Source organism: Protopterus annectens, chromosome 2.part2 (assembly GCF_019279795.1).
Source record: "Protopterus annectens isolate FY-2018-M chromosome 2.part2, PAN1.0, whole genome shotgun sequence".
NCBI classification, from domain to species: Eukaryota; Metazoa; Chordata; order Ceratodontiformes; family Protopteridae; genus Protopterus; species Protopterus annectens.
In genome coordinates this window covers 1122029039-1122046730 of record NC_056730.1, presented here as the reverse complement: position 1 = coordinate 1122046730, position 17692 = coordinate 1122029039, and the positions used below count along the sequence as shown (strand labels likewise).

Sequence of the window (17692 nt, the reverse complement as noted above, 5' to 3'; positions counted from 1 at the left end):
ATGGGGCGGTTCCATCACTGAGCCCCTTTCACAATTTCCTACCAAATTTCTGCAGCCACTACTGAAATGGGTCCACTCAAGAATCAAGGACACTACTGAATTTTTACACATTATCACTGAAACACAATTGGAACATGGATGGTTATTATGTATACTTGATGTCAGTGCACTTTACACCAGTATACCACATGGGGCCAGTTTGGAAGCGAGTTGGATAAACATGAATGGCGTTTCTTACAAAATGAATATCCAGTTATCAGTGGAATTTTTGGCATCCCAAAAATACATAAAGGCTTAGATAACTTACAATTTAGACCTATAGTGGATGGCAAACGTAGCAAAACACATTTTATTAGTCAATATTTGGATCACCATTTAAAGCCTGGTATTGAATTTTTTCCACATATTCTTAAGGATTCGTGGGATTTTTTAGCAAAAATCAATTCCATTGCATTTAATATGGGAGATACATTCATTACTATGGACGTTTGCAACTTGTTTACTGTTATACCCCATGATAGGGGGCTTGAATGGTTAGAAGAGCAGTTATTTCATACGAATTTATATGACCAAAATAAAATTAATGTATTAACAAAGTTAATGGACATTGTATTAAAAAATAATTTTTTTATTTTTTGAAGGGGCTTATTATAAACAAAAGAGTGGGGTAGCCATGGGGGCAGCTTGTGCCCCCAGTTTTGCAAATTTTGTATTGACCTACTGGGAGCTCAATTATGTGTTCAATACTGAGTTTTTTACACATGTTAAATTTTATGGACGTTTTTTAGATGATTTATTCATTATTTGGAACAGTGAACAGGCAGAATTGAAAGCCTTCTTAGAATATTTGGATAGTAGTGTTTGGTTTTTGAAGTTTACATATACTGTTAGCCAGGATAGCATTAGTTATTTGGATATTAAGTTAACTTTTGACAAAAGTAAAAACAAGTTAACGTCCAACATTTACAGAAAATCCACCTTCTCAAACTCTTACTTACATTATGATAGCTGGCACCCTGACCACCAGAAAAAAGCTGTGGTCAAAGGCCAGTTGGTCAGGGCAGCCAGAATGGTTAGTGAGGAGGTGGATTTTCAAAATGAATCACAGTTCATCACAACACTTTTTTTGAACAGGGGTTACCCAATGGAATTTTGTAATAGTATTGTTGATGAGGTGAAAAATAAAAGGCAGAATGGTTTTTACAAAGCTTTGTTAAATGCCAATGAGTGTTTGATTGATAATGGTAACAAAATTCAATATGCCGTCAATAGGGGAACTATATGTAATAGTATACCTTTATTTATTACCACTTTCAATGACACCTTTGGGGTCATTAAAAATGTTATAAAAAAGAATTGGAATTTTATAAACATGGACAACACATTGGGGGATTTATTTAAAGGGAGCATTACATATATTTTCAGGAAAGATACATCATTTAAGGATTTGTTTGAAAGTCTAAATAGTGAGGTGGACATGCATTCTAATAAACCTATGGGCAACTTTAAATGTGGAAGGTGTTCGGTATGTAAACACATGATTAATACTGGTATAACAGCGACAGTAAACAATTATAGGATTAAGATACACCAACATATTAATTGTTATACTAATAATGTTGTTTACATTGCAGTATGTCAACAATGTGAAGGTTTTTATGTTGGGAAAACTAGCAGGCATTTGAGGGATAGGATTAAAGAACATATATTAGACATCAAAAATAATAAGTTAACCAATGCCTTAGCTAGGCATATACACCAACATATTAATCACCAGTTTAAGTTTTTTGGAGTATTACATCAGAAAATGGACCAACAGGGTAAAATTACTAAATATAATTTGGACATATTAGAATTGAGGATGCAGATTTTATTGAATGCCCACCAGTACCCCGGGCTTAATGAATACATTAGCATTAAACCTATTTTATGGTTACACAGTATTAAAGGTAACTAGTATATTTTACGTTATTGGCCATCCACTATAGATATTATTATATAACATATACCCCTTGGTACACATATGTCATACATTTAATAAATTAATAATTTAATAATTTAATAATTCAACAATTTAATTCAATATTTCAATAGTATAATATTTTAACAAAAATTTTTTCAAAGACATTTTTTAACATATTTTTTAACATTTCAATATTCTAATATTTTTTCAAAAATATTTATAATACTTAAAACATGATACACATTTTTTATATTTGGCATATATTGCATATATTTATTACATTGCACGAACCAAATAAATTGGAGATATATACACTTTTTTACAATGTATTGTATTAGGTAATATTAAGGTATAAGTATTAAACAAATATACATTTTGTACATAAATTTACATTCACACATACATATTTTAATTGGATATCAGTTAATCATTCACATTTTTATTATATATTAAATATACTATTCATGTACTATTTATATTAGTTTTTTTTGTATTTATACAATTTTAGAGTTCACGCTTTACATTAGTACATAGTTTTTGCATCATATATTGAATGATTTTATTTTCATTGTATGGAGGAAGCATAATGTTGCCCACGTCTTTTTTAACTTTGGGTTTCATTTTAAATAATGTTTTCATTCATCACGTCATATAATTATGTAATTGATTGATTAATTAAGTATGTCATTATGGTTATTTAAGCGGTTGGTTTTTTGTATGTACTTGTGTTCTGAAGAAGTCCGTGTAGACGGACGAAACCTAGGTCGACGCAAGTGTTATTCTGTCAGTTTTGTACAATAAACATTTTTGGAGCGTTTATTGGAGCGTTTATTGGCCTATATTTTCCTTTGTTGTGGAATATTTTCATGGTACAGCACCTCTACATCGGCCGGTGCTTTCTCTTCCATTATTTTTTGTTGGTGAGCATTGGTTCTTTGTCAAGGCTCCACAAACATTCTCCGGTCCCTCAATAATGGTCCTAATATCCCCTTGATTATTGTTGCCTACACCAAACACCCCCAAATCCTCCCTATCAGCAGAAAGTCCTGATAATATATTGGTTAGATCCATATTCAGCAGATACATAATCAGATGTGAGTATATATATATTTGTCAAAAGACACACTAAATATGTGCCCACTATAGAAAAATCATTGGATGGTAGAGAAAAAACAACTAATCTAACACTTAACAAGAACCCTTGATATTTAATGGCGTATATACCAACAGACTAATTAAAAAGTAATTCAAAAAATGTAAGGTTCTCTTCGAATATGACTCGTTCCTCTTTAGATCAGATATGCACCATAATAGCTCTTGCCCCAGAATTCCAAACAGTAAGCATTAATTTGGCAATGCTATGTCCATATAATATTCATTAGAATGAAAGGCATCAATTTGGGAATGACAATCGTAGTAGCCACTATGTTAGTGCTCACACTTATATAATAATATATTTTAAAAAGAAGTGAACCATAATCGCCCTTGCCAGTAAGTCCCAAATATGGTTATAGCATTTGCCTAAGCAATCCAGTGTCCACAAAAATATATTTAACTAAGTATACTGAGAGCACCATCCACCTCTTTGTTAATAAAAGTGGACCACCATGGCTATTGCTAGGTAATTATATAATTTAGGCAATGCTACATCCACCTCAAAATCTGGCATTAAACACCTCCATATAGCAATATATTACAAAACTACTTAGTCCGTTGGTATGAAGTCAAATATAGGACCATTAGGTACCCAGCCCATATGTTTTAAATCCACCAGCCAAGTATAAATATCAGTCAATAATCATCCAGAGGGTGTACTCACTGATTAAGTCAATAAACTGCAATATCAGGACTGAAATTCACTGATACCATTATCATAGGGGCTCCAAAATATTGTTTATCCCTAAAGTTATTAGAGCTTATTGTTGACCCAAGATGTCAAAAAGCATATGTATATCCGGTTGGTCCCATATACTCATAAGCCTATATTTAAATAGAACTTCAGGCCTTACATGATCTAGAAAATAACAATGATCTGGTCATCCTCTCTGCTGATAAAGATGGGGCGGTTCCATCACTGAGCCCCTTTCACAATTTCCTACCAAATTTCTGCAGCCACTACTGAAATGGGTCCACTCAAGAATCAAGGACACTACTGAATTTTTACACATTATCACTGAAACACAATTGGAACATGGATGGTTATTATGTATACTTGATGTCAGTGCACTTTACACCAATATACCACATGGGGCCAGTTTGGAAGCCATAGAATATTGGCTATACAAATCAGATTTATATCAGCCTGGTTTCAACACCTTTTTGATATGCTTCACTGAACATGTCCTTACTAAAAATGGAGCAATGTTATTGGCAAATACAAGGTACAGCGATGAGGACATCTTTTGCCCCCATCTATGCAGACCTTTTTATGGCTTATGTTAAAGAACATCTTATTTATGATAATGCACATAATATTTATCTGGAGGAAATAGACATTTGGAGAAGGTTCTTGGATGAATGCTGGATGGTATGGAGATTGGATGTGGATTATTTGTTGGAATTTGTGGGCTATCTTAATGAGAATAAATGGGGCCTACAATTCACACTGAATTACAATTTGGAACGAATAACATATCTTGATGTTGGGCGGCCATGGTCGTGCAGCGGTTAGCGTTGCTGCCTCACAGCAAGAGGTTCTCTGGTTCGATCCTCGGCTGGGGTGCCTTCTGTGCAGAGTCTGCATGTCCTCCCTGTGGTCGCGTGGGTTTTCTCCGGGTGCTCCGGCTTCCTCCCACATCCCAAAGACATGCTGTAGATGGATTGGACACACTAAATTGGCCGTAGGCGTGAGTGCATGCATGTGTGTGCCTTCTGTGGAAGGCTGGGCGCCAGGCTGGCAACTTGACACCGTAAAACTCCACTGCCAGTCATGAGCAGACAGGTGATCTGCTGTGGCGACCCCTAACTGGGGAAAGCTGAAAGAAGAAGAAGAACATATCTTGATGTCCTAATCACCAGAAATACCGATCATACCTTACGAACTGAGGTATTTTGCAAATATCCACAGTATAATTCCCTTCGCCATGCATCCAGCTTTCATCCACCCCATGTAGCCAGGAATATTCCAAAGTCACAGTTCATAAGAATAAGACATATTTGCTCGCAACAATCTACTTATGAACACTTAGGAAAGATCTAACTAATAGATTTTGTGACAGGGGTTGTAAAATGGGACATGTTTTGGATGCAAGCAATTGGGCTTCAACACTAAATAGAGGCGATCTTTTGAAATATAAGGAGAAACAAGAAACTACCAATTCTGATATCTGGTTAGTTACCACATATGGAAGAAATACGGATACACTCATGATTAGTGTACAAAGGCAATGGAACATTTTGTTGGCCGACAGTAATTTATCAAAATTACTCCAGGAGAACTGTTGTTTTTCATTCCGTAGGGGCAAAAATTTGGGTTTGCATTTAAGCCACTAAAAGCGAGGGTCCAGAGTCTTTAACAAACAACTTTGATGGGGGATACTCTTGTTGAGTGTACTCCCTGTGGCCACTGTAGCCATTGTAATAGAATTATGAAGTCCAAACAATTTACAAGCAAAAATTTTGGAAATGTATTTGATGTCCAATTTTTTGCCAGCTGTAGTAGTGATTGGGTGATCCATTTGGCTACATGCAGTTGCTCAGCGTTCTATGTGGGTCAGACTTCGAGATCACTGAGAATAAGAATATCAAAACATGTCAGTGATATGAGGATCAGGAAGCCCAGTAGTGCATTATATAAACATTCCTTATTACATTCTACAGCTGTTTTCAGATTTATGGTAATAAATAAAATTGGGGGCAACAGAGCAAATAAAGCTGGTTGGCATACTATTCTTGATGCCAAAGAAAAGAAGTGGATAATTAAATTGGCTGGACTTTTTCCACCAGGACTTGATGAACACCTGTAATTTGACCAATCAGTTTGTTTTTTGTGTTTGATGTCATGCATAAAAGAAACTTGTTTTTTCTTTGTTTTCAACACTGAGAAAGGCTATGTAACAAATTTAGCTGAAATTGGTTTATTTCTTTTGCGGACATGCAATGACATATCTATATTGGTTTCAGCATCACAGTTTGCTAGCTTATTTTGCTGTTTTTTAAAGATAAGTACCCCATTGGGGAAATCTTTATTATCTTTGCTTGAGCTTTGGTTGTTGCTTGTTTTCTTAGCCGGTGTCCGCTAGGAAAGGGAAATGTAGTGCGGACATCAAATTCTGCACAATGTTTCCCATGAACTCTGTTTATTCTGTTTATGCCGGGAACACGACCATACTACCTGTAGCATACATCATTCGTTCGTTCCCAAAACTCTCTGCAGTCGTCTTGCAGCCCCAAGTTTATACCTGGAGAACCAGAGGTTAAAAAAACTAGCTTTAGGAATGGATCTGGAGTCGGCTGTCGAGGTGTGGAGCCACCTAAAAAGAAGGCCAAAGTTTCAAGGCCTACCAGTTCTGCTCCTCTGTCGTCAGACGCCCTGGGGACGTCCGCTAGAACCAGCACCTTTAGCGACTACCCTTGAAGAAGCCGCTTCTGAAGTACTGGTAGGCACGTCCCCTGAGGTTATTCCGACGGCTACTTCCGAGGTCGAGAGGGAAACAGGCTCCACCAGACACCCATCTGCAATCCAGGAATTTGATACCTCACCCACAGGCCAGATCCCTGAAAGTAGGCCCTCAGCATCTACCAAAAAAACTCCTTTAAAAAAGAAATAAAAGATTAAACATTTATCTGCTCCTTCTGAGGAACAACCTGACTGGCAATCCTTTCCCCAGCCCTTGCTTCAGGCCTTCATGGACCTTAGGCCCTCAGCATCCACAGCAGCCACATTGCCTGTCCTAAGCCCCAGTCCAGCCTAAGCTGCCTGTATCCCTCCTACCTTTCCCCAGGAGGAAGAAGCCTCCTCCTCTGATGAGTCAGTTAGCGTCTCCTCTCAAGTAGCTTCTCCCTTGAACTATTACTCCCCAGATGAGAACTCCATTGAGGGAGACTCCCCCTCTGAGGATATTACATTTGGAGGAACTATTACTAAAATGAGGGAGTACTTTAAATGGGATACAGCTCAGATGACATAAATTAAAAAATGGTATTTTGAGTTGCTCCAGGTGGAATCACCCTCCCCATCATCTATCCCTCCTATGATTCCAGCATACCTGGATGCCTTTGCATCCTCCTCAGAAGCTCCTGCTTCTCAACCTCCTGCTCTCAAGAGACCTGACCGTTTTTATAAGGTCCGTGAGGAGCACATATTTCTTGTAAAGCACCCCTTAACGGACCCTGCAGTTATAGCAGTGGCCCTGATAAGCAGTCCAGACTCATTCCTTCCTCCTCACTCTTGCCTTCAGACAAGGATTGCAAGGTAATAGGCTGGGGGGAAGATATATACCTCTTCCACTCTAGCCTTTAGGGCAATTAATTACCAGACCCACATGGTCAAATATGCCCTAGATTTGGTTTCACAGGCTTCCTCCTTACTGTCCTCCTTGCCTAATCCCAAAACAAGTCACAAATAGCATCTAAGCTGTCCCTGGCATATCTGGTTGCCAGGCACTCAATAAAGTGCAGCTATGGTGCAGCTGAGGCTTCTGCAAGATCTGCAGCATCAGCTTCTGTTTTACACAGATATTCATGGCTTTGACTCCAGCCCCTGCCCAAAGACTTTAAGACCAAGATTTTGGATGCACCCTTGGATATTAAATTCCTGTTTGGCAAACAGTCTGTTGATCTGTTTAAAAGCCTCCAGGAGAAGAGTAAGGAACTCCAGGACCTGAAACACTTACTGGTCTCCCAGTACCAAAATTCTATAGGAATTATCCTGCAAACACCTCTTTTGTCAGGAGAGCCCCCACCCCATCCGTCTCTTCCACCTCCAGACATAGAAAAGGGTCCAGGAAAACAACCACCCCAAGGGCATCCCCTTCACAGCCCCCCAACAGGCAGCCATTTTAGGACAGGAATAATAATGCATGACTTACTCAGCCACCTTCCCCTCTCATCCCGCCTCTCTCACGGTCTTCCCCTCTGGAAAGAAGTCACTTCAGACCGCTGGGTCCTGGCAATAGTGGAAAAAGGATACTTCATGTCTTGGCAGGAAAAACCCATTCCACTAGGCATCCCCTTCCCTTCCAAGAACCAACTACACCTAATCCCTCAAATTATTCAAGAGCTTCTCACCCAGGGGACCATAGAACCCATCCCCCCTAGGCCAAGAAGGAAAAGAGTTCTACTCCAGGTTATTCCTAGTACCAAAAAAGGATGGCCCTTGGAGGCCCATCCTGGACCTATTCTTCCTAAACCTCTTTCTAAAGGTCCCTTCCTTCAGAAATGCTATCCCTTCAAAACCTTCTTCCACTATTGGCAGCCAGCACTTTCATGGCCAATTTAGATTTGAAGGAGGCTTACCTCCTCATACCTATCCACCCAAACCACAGGAAGTATCTACACTTTCAATTTACTGCCTTGCCCTTTGGTTTATCCACTGCACCAGGAGTCTTCACAAAGTGCCTAGCCCCAGCAGTAGCCTACTGCAGGACCAAGGGCATTCAAATCTATCCCTACCTACATGACATCCTCATTCTTGCAGAAGGAGAAGACACCCTCAGAAATCATCTGCTCTTCTCCATGTCACTGCTTCAGAGGTTGGGATTCACATTTAACCTGAAAAAAATCATCCCTCACCCCAGCACAGGACAAACTCTTCCTAGGATGCAGGATAACGACTGACCTGATGAAGACTTTCCTCAGGACAAGGTAACCTCCCTGGTCAGCCACTTCTAGGACCTTCTCCTGGTCAACCACCTGTCAGCCAGGCAATTCATGCACCTACTAGGCCTTATGGCATCCACCATTCCTATACTGTCACTAGCCAGGTTGCACATGAGGAAGTTACAGTGGTACCTGAAGAATGTGTGATCTCAAAACAGCCACCCACTGGACTTTCACATACCCTTCCTTCCATGCCTAAAAACAGAATTGAAGTGGTGGATTCAGCAGGTACAACAAAGTCCAGGCCTACCCCTACAACCCACTATGCCAGCACAAATAATGCACACAGATGCTTCAGATCTAGGCTGGGGAGCAACCATGAATGACCATAAGGTGCAAGCCCTATGGGAGCCATCCCTCCGGAGAAAGCACATCAACATAAAGGAGATGACTGCAGTCCACCTAGCCCTGCAGGCCTTTCTCCCTCTCATCCAGCCAGGCCCCCTACAACTGTTCATGGACAACACCTCTGTAATGTGATATATCAACAAACAAGGGGGGGACCAGGTCTTACCTGCTCTGCAGGCTAGCAATGCAAGCTTGGGAATTAGCCTCTCAGAGCAACATTTCACTGCAGGCAATATATGTTCCATCCCAGGACAACCATCAGGCGGATGCCCTCAGCAGATCATTCTCTCTGCATCAGGAGTGGATGTTGCACAGAGATGTATTCCTCGACATTGTCCACTAGGGGGCACACCTCAACTAGATGTATTTGCCTCCTACCAGAACAGACATTTGAATATTTTCTGTGCCAAGGACCCCTCCCCACTAGCTTAGAGAGTGAACACCTTCACTATCTCATGGAAGGGGCTATCTCTGTATCCTTTCCCTTCCTTCACTCTCATTCAGAAAGTCCTCCTAAAAATCAGGAAGGACATACCAAAAATCTTGCTGGTGACTCCCTGTTGGCCAAGGCAGCATTGGTTCCCCCTTCTTAAATTCTCTTGCCAAGAGCAGTCACCACAAGTTGCATCACAAAGTGGAGCTACTCACACAACAGAAGGGATTTCTCATTCACCCATACCTGGAGATGTTTTGCTTAACTCTCTTGGTGCTAAACTTTTAATTCCCTTCAGACACTGCTGCATTGAGGACATGCTAGCTATCCTGCAGGAAGCTAGGAAACCCAATACCAGGAGGTTATATGTTTCCAAATGGGCAAGGTTCTCCAAATGGTGTCTCCAGAGGCACAGGGACCCCTTTGAAGCAGATGTTCCTCTATTCTTAGCCTATGTGTGTGAGCTCATTGAATCAGACCTTTCATATTCTTCAGTGAAGGTGCACATATCTGCTATCTCTGCCTGTTTAGCTCTGGAACCCCCTCTTCTCTCCAGATTAGATGTTAAACTATTCCTGAAAGGGGTTGTGCACATTAGACCACCAAAGAAGCCTATCCTGCCACCTTGGGACTTAAATTATGTCCTAGAGAAACTTACACTTCCACCATTTGAGACAGCCAGCTGTGCCTCCCTGCAGATGTGCACATGGAAAACAGTCCTACTGCTAGCCCTTACCTCAGCCAAAAGGGTTTCAGGATTACAGACGCTTATGGCATCTCCACCCTACCCTGTCTTCCACAAGGACAATGTAACCCTGCGCACCAACCCCACCTTCATGCCCAAAGTGGTCGGTGAGCCATCACTAAACCAGTCCATTCATTTACCCACCCACCTTCTTTCCATCACCTAAAAATGACAGTAAGAGAATACTCCACTCCCTTGATGCCTACAGGCAATTAAAGTTCTATTTGTACAAAATGAAGGCCATTAAAAAGTTTAATCAGCTCTTTATGTCCTTCCATCCCAGGGCTCTGGGCAAGGCAGTAGCCAAACAAACTATTTTCTGCTGGTTAAGGCAAACTGTCTACTTCTGCTATTCCTACCATGGAAAACACTTGCCTCATGGGGAAGGGCACACTCTACAAGAGCTTTAGCTTCTTCTGGGGCCTTCCTAAAAGGCCTGGACACAACTGCCATCCTTGAAGCAGCCACCTGGTCCTCTGTACATACCTTCACCAAACATTACAAACTGGACCATATTTCCAGAGCCAGAGCAGGATTTGCAAGAGCAATCCTGCAGGGATTCCTGGAGTCTGCTACTTCTTCCTCCACCCTGCCCCCTCCTTAAGCTCTGGTACTCTCCCACAGTAAGAATACTGCAACATGAGAATAAAAGGACATAGAATAGTTGTGTAAAATCTTACCATAACCATAGATGTCTTTCTCTTCCATGTTGCAGTATTCTGTCCCTCCTTCCCATCCCCCTTCATTACAATTTCACCTGTCTAGAGGGCATCATTGGGCACTACCTAGACTATGGTCAGACTGGGCAGTCAGTTAAATTTCTCTGGTCTAGAAGGCATCATTTGGCACTACCTAAACTATTGTCCATCTGGGCAGTCAGTTCTGAGGTCTGTGTATGCAGACGTCACATTTAAGGCCCTGGTTTATGGCCTCCGTGTGATGTCCCACGCACTAGCAGCAAACAGCTTTGAACTTTTGCATGGGAGCCGACGTTCGGGTCACCTGAGGCGGAGGATCCCACAGTAAGAATACTGCAACATAGAAGAGAAGAACTTCTATGGTTATGGTAAGATTTTACACAACTATTCTTTCTTGCCTATTGTGCATATTGAGGAGTTTTGATACAACACTCAGCTGTCAGCTGGACACTTGCCAGTAGCTATTTTCAAGGCTCCACATCAAGCTTTGTGGAAGACCACCCTCGTAATCTAAACCAACCCTTTTCTATAATCCGCTTTGGCAATTGTTCAAATACTGAGCTACCATGCCTAGCTTTGAAATTCAGTTCCATTTCATTTAATGCAGTTTATGAACTCCTCTTCAGAATCTGTGTAGGAATTCTACATTATTGCTGATCACCATCCCAGATTCCTAAAGAAGTCCATTAGCATTTCTTCTGGCATCTTACCTTCATATTCATTCATCCACTGTTAGTGTTATACTGATGGAGTGGAAAAGCACTGCTGTCAGACCACTCACTAAACCCACCATCTCCACCCTACTCAGTCAGTTTTATTCAGTGGTATACTGTTCCTAAGACTTAAAATTTCTAAGTGTATTCTTTGTAGACAAATCCTTTTCTGTTTGTAAATTCACTCCATCAGGAACTCAGTGCTGCTAATATAAGAAGTCTTCCAAACATCCCTGCACACTAGAAAATTCTGTATAGGAAAGACTGGTGAGTTTTAACATTTTTTTTCATCATAATTTCACACGGATCACAAAAAAAAAACAAAAAAACACTACAACTGTATTTAAACCCCGCAAAGACCAATTATTTGCCCTCCTTTATCTATCAATATCTAAAACAACCTGTAGAGCATGTAAACACAGGTACCTTGTATTTCTACTTGACCCAACTCTTACATTCTGTGTGCACACTGAATTCATGATCTTTGAAGTACTCCCATCAGTTTATAGGATTTGCACACCTCATCTTCTACCTCCCCTGCAGCACTCAAAACTTTGTCGCTAGAAGTATTCTTTAATTGAGTTTTTGCTTTATTTTACTGTATAGTGTTTCCAGCAGTAGTTCTTAATCAGGTGAGGTTTAGTGTTTTATATTTTTAATGTAGTGTGATAAAACCATATATATGTGTATGTATATATATATATATATATATGTATATATATATATATATATGTATATGTGTGTGTGCATGTATATATATATATGTGTGTGTGTGTGTGTGTATGTGTATATTTTCACAAGTGCACACCCTATGGGCACTTTGGGGGATTGTCATTTCAACTGTTGGCATGTATGTAGGAGGCGGGAGGAAAACTAGAGACCCAGCAAAGTCCTGTGTGGACCCAGGGAAGCCATGGAAACTTTTTACAGAATGTAGCCAGCCAGGAACAGATGATAAGAACCAAGTGCTGTGAGACAGCATATAGCTGTTGCACCAATGTAACCCTAAAATCTTAGTCTTTTAAGACCATGTCAAGCCAGTGTCTCTGAATGATCAAAATGACTGAACTATAAAATATAAGCAGTTATTACTGTCAGGAATGTTTTGCTGAAAATATTTTGTGGGTTTTAGGACACTCCCTTGACTACACAAGTACCAAACATCACTCCAGGCTGAAACACTGCAGCAAAAACAGAGACCTTGAATCACAGTAAAAGGGGAAAATATCCTTAAACCCCCCCTTTGCTGAGGGGTGTCTCCCATTACCTCCAGAACTTCAGCTTGGGGGAAGATAAAGAAATTATTATAGTCCTTGTTGCCCATTTTCTTTTGCTCTGAATCACCATTCAAGCTCCTTTTATTTGAACACTTGTCCTACTACCTTTGTTTTCTTCCAGTTTCAGAATCAAAGGTCATGGTATGCTATGGCAAAAAAGGGTAATAACCATTGTTCACTGATCTGTGTAGCTTTATTTAGCATATACTTGCAAAGTTTGGTATTAATGTTAATTTTAAAAAACAAGGCATTCGGATCATTGTTTCATTGCTTTGTATATTATTTGCCAGCATTTGGATTCGCTTAGGAGTTCATTACAGCTGTTTAAAGATAATGTACAAATGTTTCCATGCAGCATAATGCTAAAACAGGCCACATTGATTGTGGCATTTTAGGTCTGACATGTTACAGATGAAATAAAAAAAATGTTATTGTCATTGTGCAATATGGTGGGAGGTATTCACAGTCACTGTGCTTATGCGTAATGGAAGTTTGTGCAGACTACGGCTAAGTGCAGCTTTAGTGAGCTTAATAGAGGCAGGCTACACACAAATGCAGCTAGTTTAGTCGCTTAAAAACTTAAGCAAATGAGACATTAATTAGATTTAAATGAGGAATGCCTTAAATTTATGTGACAAACTTATGTAAATGAGGTCTTTTCCTGTTTGCTTGTAATTTATAATCACTTTTTTGTGTGTCTCTGAGCTGTGCACACATGCTTTATAAAAGTTGTGTCTTTCTTATGTACTTTGCAGTGTGTATTTTATAGTGTAGTTTATGTGTAATATGTTTGCAGTGGCTGCCAGCTTGGGTATTTCTCACTGTTAGCTGGTTATCTTGGCCTAGCCAAAACAACAGGCACTCAGCAGTGGTCGACAGCTGAGAAGCTGCAGGTATAGGCATAGACTAACTCATTATAACGTTTGCTGACCAAGAAATTCTTGCTAGATTTGTAAGGGAATTATTAAGTTTGTATGGCCCACAGATGACTGTCGGGGGGGATGCGTAATCTTCCTATCCCTGTGGACACTAGCATATGTGTAGCTGTCACTGTACTTGTCACGAGGACATGTTGAATATTTCTCAGGCTTCTGTCTCAAAAGTACTTCATCAGTTCCTTGAAATACTCTTGGAACATGTGGATCAGTGTATTTATCTGCCAGTGTCATCTTCTCAGGACCAAGCAAGAACCATGAATACATTCTAAAGGATGGCTTGTCTTCCAGAGGTGCCCCATCTGGGCCATGGGGGAGTGGTACCGGAGCAGGAAAGGCTATCATTCCAGGAACTGCTGGATAGTGTATGCATCCCCAATGTCCCAGCCTAGCATCCTGGCAGTGCCATTATTCTTATATCTGACACACAAGTTCATTCTACCACCTATTCCTGCATGGTAAGGTTTCCCATGGTCACTTTGTTGGTATGTGTAAACTTTGCCCATCGTATTAATTTTTGCAGGTACAAATTTGTAAATATTTTGCTTTATAATAAGCTATACTTCACTTGTTATGTCCCCCCACTTTTTTCTTTTCTTTTACAGGTAATTCAGGCTACCCACTTGAACCACATGGCTGATGAAATCAGTCTGTAACCCTAGTGGAACTGCTGAGGAACAGCTGTCTCAGACCAGGATTGTCATTGAGTGAGTGTCATGCCTATTAAACATCCATTTAAATTGTCTAGATAAATCTTTGGGAGCCCTTCAGTATGACGCTTGCACTGCTTGCAGGATGTTTACTGCATTTTGCACTGTGTCACTATGCATCAGTCTGGTACTCAACTGCCCTCGTGATGATTGTGGTATCCGACTGGAGGCATATAAAGGGACCCCATGCATCAGGCTTATGCACTGTTCATGGCTGCACAGGCAAAGAAGTGGTGTGTTGTCCACCACTATGGGCCATGACATTGAGGTAGTTGTTGTGTCTTTCGGCTTTTCCCGGTTAGGGGTCACCACAGCTGAACTCCGGTTCGCTAATGATTGGCAGTACCTTTAATTTACTGTCACATAGATTAATCTTGATGCATGCAGTGTTAGCTGTGAGCTGTGTGGTGCATGGCCTACTGTCAATGTACATCAGATTCAATATTATTTAAAGTATTTTTTCTCATGCTGAATTGATTGCTATATGTGTTTTACTTGTCATATCTCTTGTCTGATGCTTGTCATTTGTGATCTGTATGGCTAATGGTAAAGCATAAGGAAAAGTATAATGATTTGTTTTAGTGTGACCTTCATGTAGAGTGATTCATAACTACTTTTTTGTAGTTAATAAGGAGCAGGAATGTTCATCTGTCAGTTCTCAGGCTACATTGCAAGTAGTAATATAAAGGAATGTGCATTGCTGCATGTATAGGAGAAATTGGTGTGTGTAATGTTAACCATTGATGTATGACTGCTCAGGTAACACTGCACATCAGCTTACATTTCTCTTTTTTCAGCACCATTCCTGTGAACTATTAGTCATCATTTGTGCATCCCTGGGGGAGTGAAATGGTAATAGTGCTAGTGTCACTGGCAGGATTTATCACAATATCAGACGCGTGACTGTAATTTTGCTTACCCACCTGCAGCACCCACATAATACTATTTGAACTAACAATTTTTAACTAACTAACAAACGGGTATTATTGCTGGATACCCTCTACTTCATTCAAGAATATCTTCCCAGTGTTAATGTACTTTATCGCTATCTGACTTCCCTCATCTGTCTGGGCGATCTCCCAAGAGTTCTTACAGAACCTTAGTGGCTGAGGATATCAACATCCGGTGGAACATTCAAAATTAAACATCTGTCTATTGCTGGATACCCTCTACTTTATTCAAGAATATCTCTCCAGTGTTAATGTATGTATAGTAACCATTTTAGTGCATTACTTTTGTTGTTCTGTTCTAACCGGACGGCTCCTTGTACATCACCACCCCCCTACTGTAGTCACCCCCTACTCATTCCCTTTATCTTATTCTCTTTCCTTAAAAGCCAAAATAACAATCTGCCTTGTCGTTTAGTCACTATCTAGACACCCCTAAAGCTTTGTCCATCATCTTTCCTTTAGTGCTGAACAATACTTTAACTACTTATCTGTAAACCTTTCCCGCTTGCACCCACCTAGCACACTCTTATCCATCTGCTAATTTATTGGCTTTTTAGTCCACAGCTGCTGCATTTTCTCCTTTCAGTATGTCTCTGCAGTATTTGCCATCTTTAAGACTCACCTGTTTGATTGATTATTCTAGCGACATAGTAGACCAGGGCCAGCCCACTCTGTTCCCCCTCACTATGCTCGGGCTCACTCCGCTCCCCTACCCTAAATCCATTCCCACCCACTCCCACTTTCCTTAGAGTTATACTTCTCCAGGCCACTCCCACTACTTCATTCTCCAATCACCTCTCTCTACCCCCCATTCCCACTCACCCCCACTTTCCTTAGGTTTATACTTCTCCAGGCCACTTCAACTACTTCATCCTCTGATCACCATTCTCTATAATCGCACCCATACCCTTCACACTTTTCACCTTAAAAGCTTTTAGCTCTACCTTTCTACTCTAAACAATCCCCCATATATCTTCTAACTTGTAACCTGTTTCATATCCAGTTACTCTTTCTACAAAATGTTAAGCACCTTACAGTTAACACTTTTCTTTCTCTCTCAGTATGTCCCTTCTTATATTAACCCAAACCACCTCTTTTCACTGTAGGAAATGCTCATTTCCACATAGAACCTCTACTCTTGTTATAACAACACAATCCAATGTAACAAGTTTCTCAAACATCTTGCCAACATTTTTCAACTGTTATATATTGCCTCATAAACTCAAACTTCTCCCCACTAACAACAAACTCAAACTATCTCACAATATTTTACCCAAATCTTTTCTTAAGTCCTCCTACTTTGCACACATAATATTTAACCTCCAGTTATTATCTCAAAGTGGTAATCTTCACCCAAACCCCAGTCCTTCCCTCTCACCCAATATAAACCATTCCCCCACTCATTCCTTAAATACAACCACAAATACTTGAAACCTTGTTAAGATAACAATCAACATTAGGAGTATCTGTAATAAAATTACCGAATTTCATGGATGGCTCTCTCAATACACCCCTGATATAGTAGCTGTTGCAGAAACATGGCTAAAGCTACATATATTAGATACTGGAATAGTTCCAAATGGCTATAATATTATTTGAAATTATAGATTCTCAAAGAAAGGTGGTGGTGTAGCTGTAATATATCACAACACTTTAAGCACTACTTCCGATCCCAAGCCTGCCACAACTTTCGGCAGTATGGAATATCTATTAGCATCTTTACAAATAAACAAAAATAAAAATTCATGTATAGTAGCAATTTACATTCCCCAGGCCAAAATATATCTACTCTTGAAAATTTTCTAGCATGGACAACTCAAAATGTATCAAATGAAACCATCATTCTAGGAGATACTAACATTAACTGGTTAAATCTAACCTCAGACTTCCCTGCTAACTGTCTTAACCTGTACAGGTTTACACAACTGGTCACACCCCCCGCAAAAATACTAAATAATCAACCAGAATCCACTATGGATTGGATCCTTGTTTCAGATCCACAAAAGTACTCCAACACAAGTACCCTTCCTACCACTCTCAGTGACCATCTATCTGCCCTTATGCATAGAACCAATACTCTGATGCCAAAATCCCACTCATG

The 17692-nt window shown here is 40.1% G+C and overlaps 1 protein-coding gene across 8 annotated transcripts in view; it reads left to right on the top strand.

The window, feature by feature from the left end:
* Nucleotides 1-17692, top strand: part of APBA1 (amyloid beta precursor protein binding family A member 1) — a 1810703-nt gene that overhangs the window by 368872 nt on the left and 1424139 nt on the right. For 6 of the 8 annotated variants that reach the window (XM_044064360.1, XM_044064357.1, XM_044064358.1 and 3 more), the window contains exon 3: nt 14537-14638. The exons of the other annotated variants lie outside the window; for them this stretch is intronic. The gene's annotated coding sequence lies outside the window, so the exon portion shown is untranslated. The remainder of the gene's footprint in view (nt 1-14536; nt 14639-17692) is intronic. 8 annotated transcript variants of the gene reach the window in all.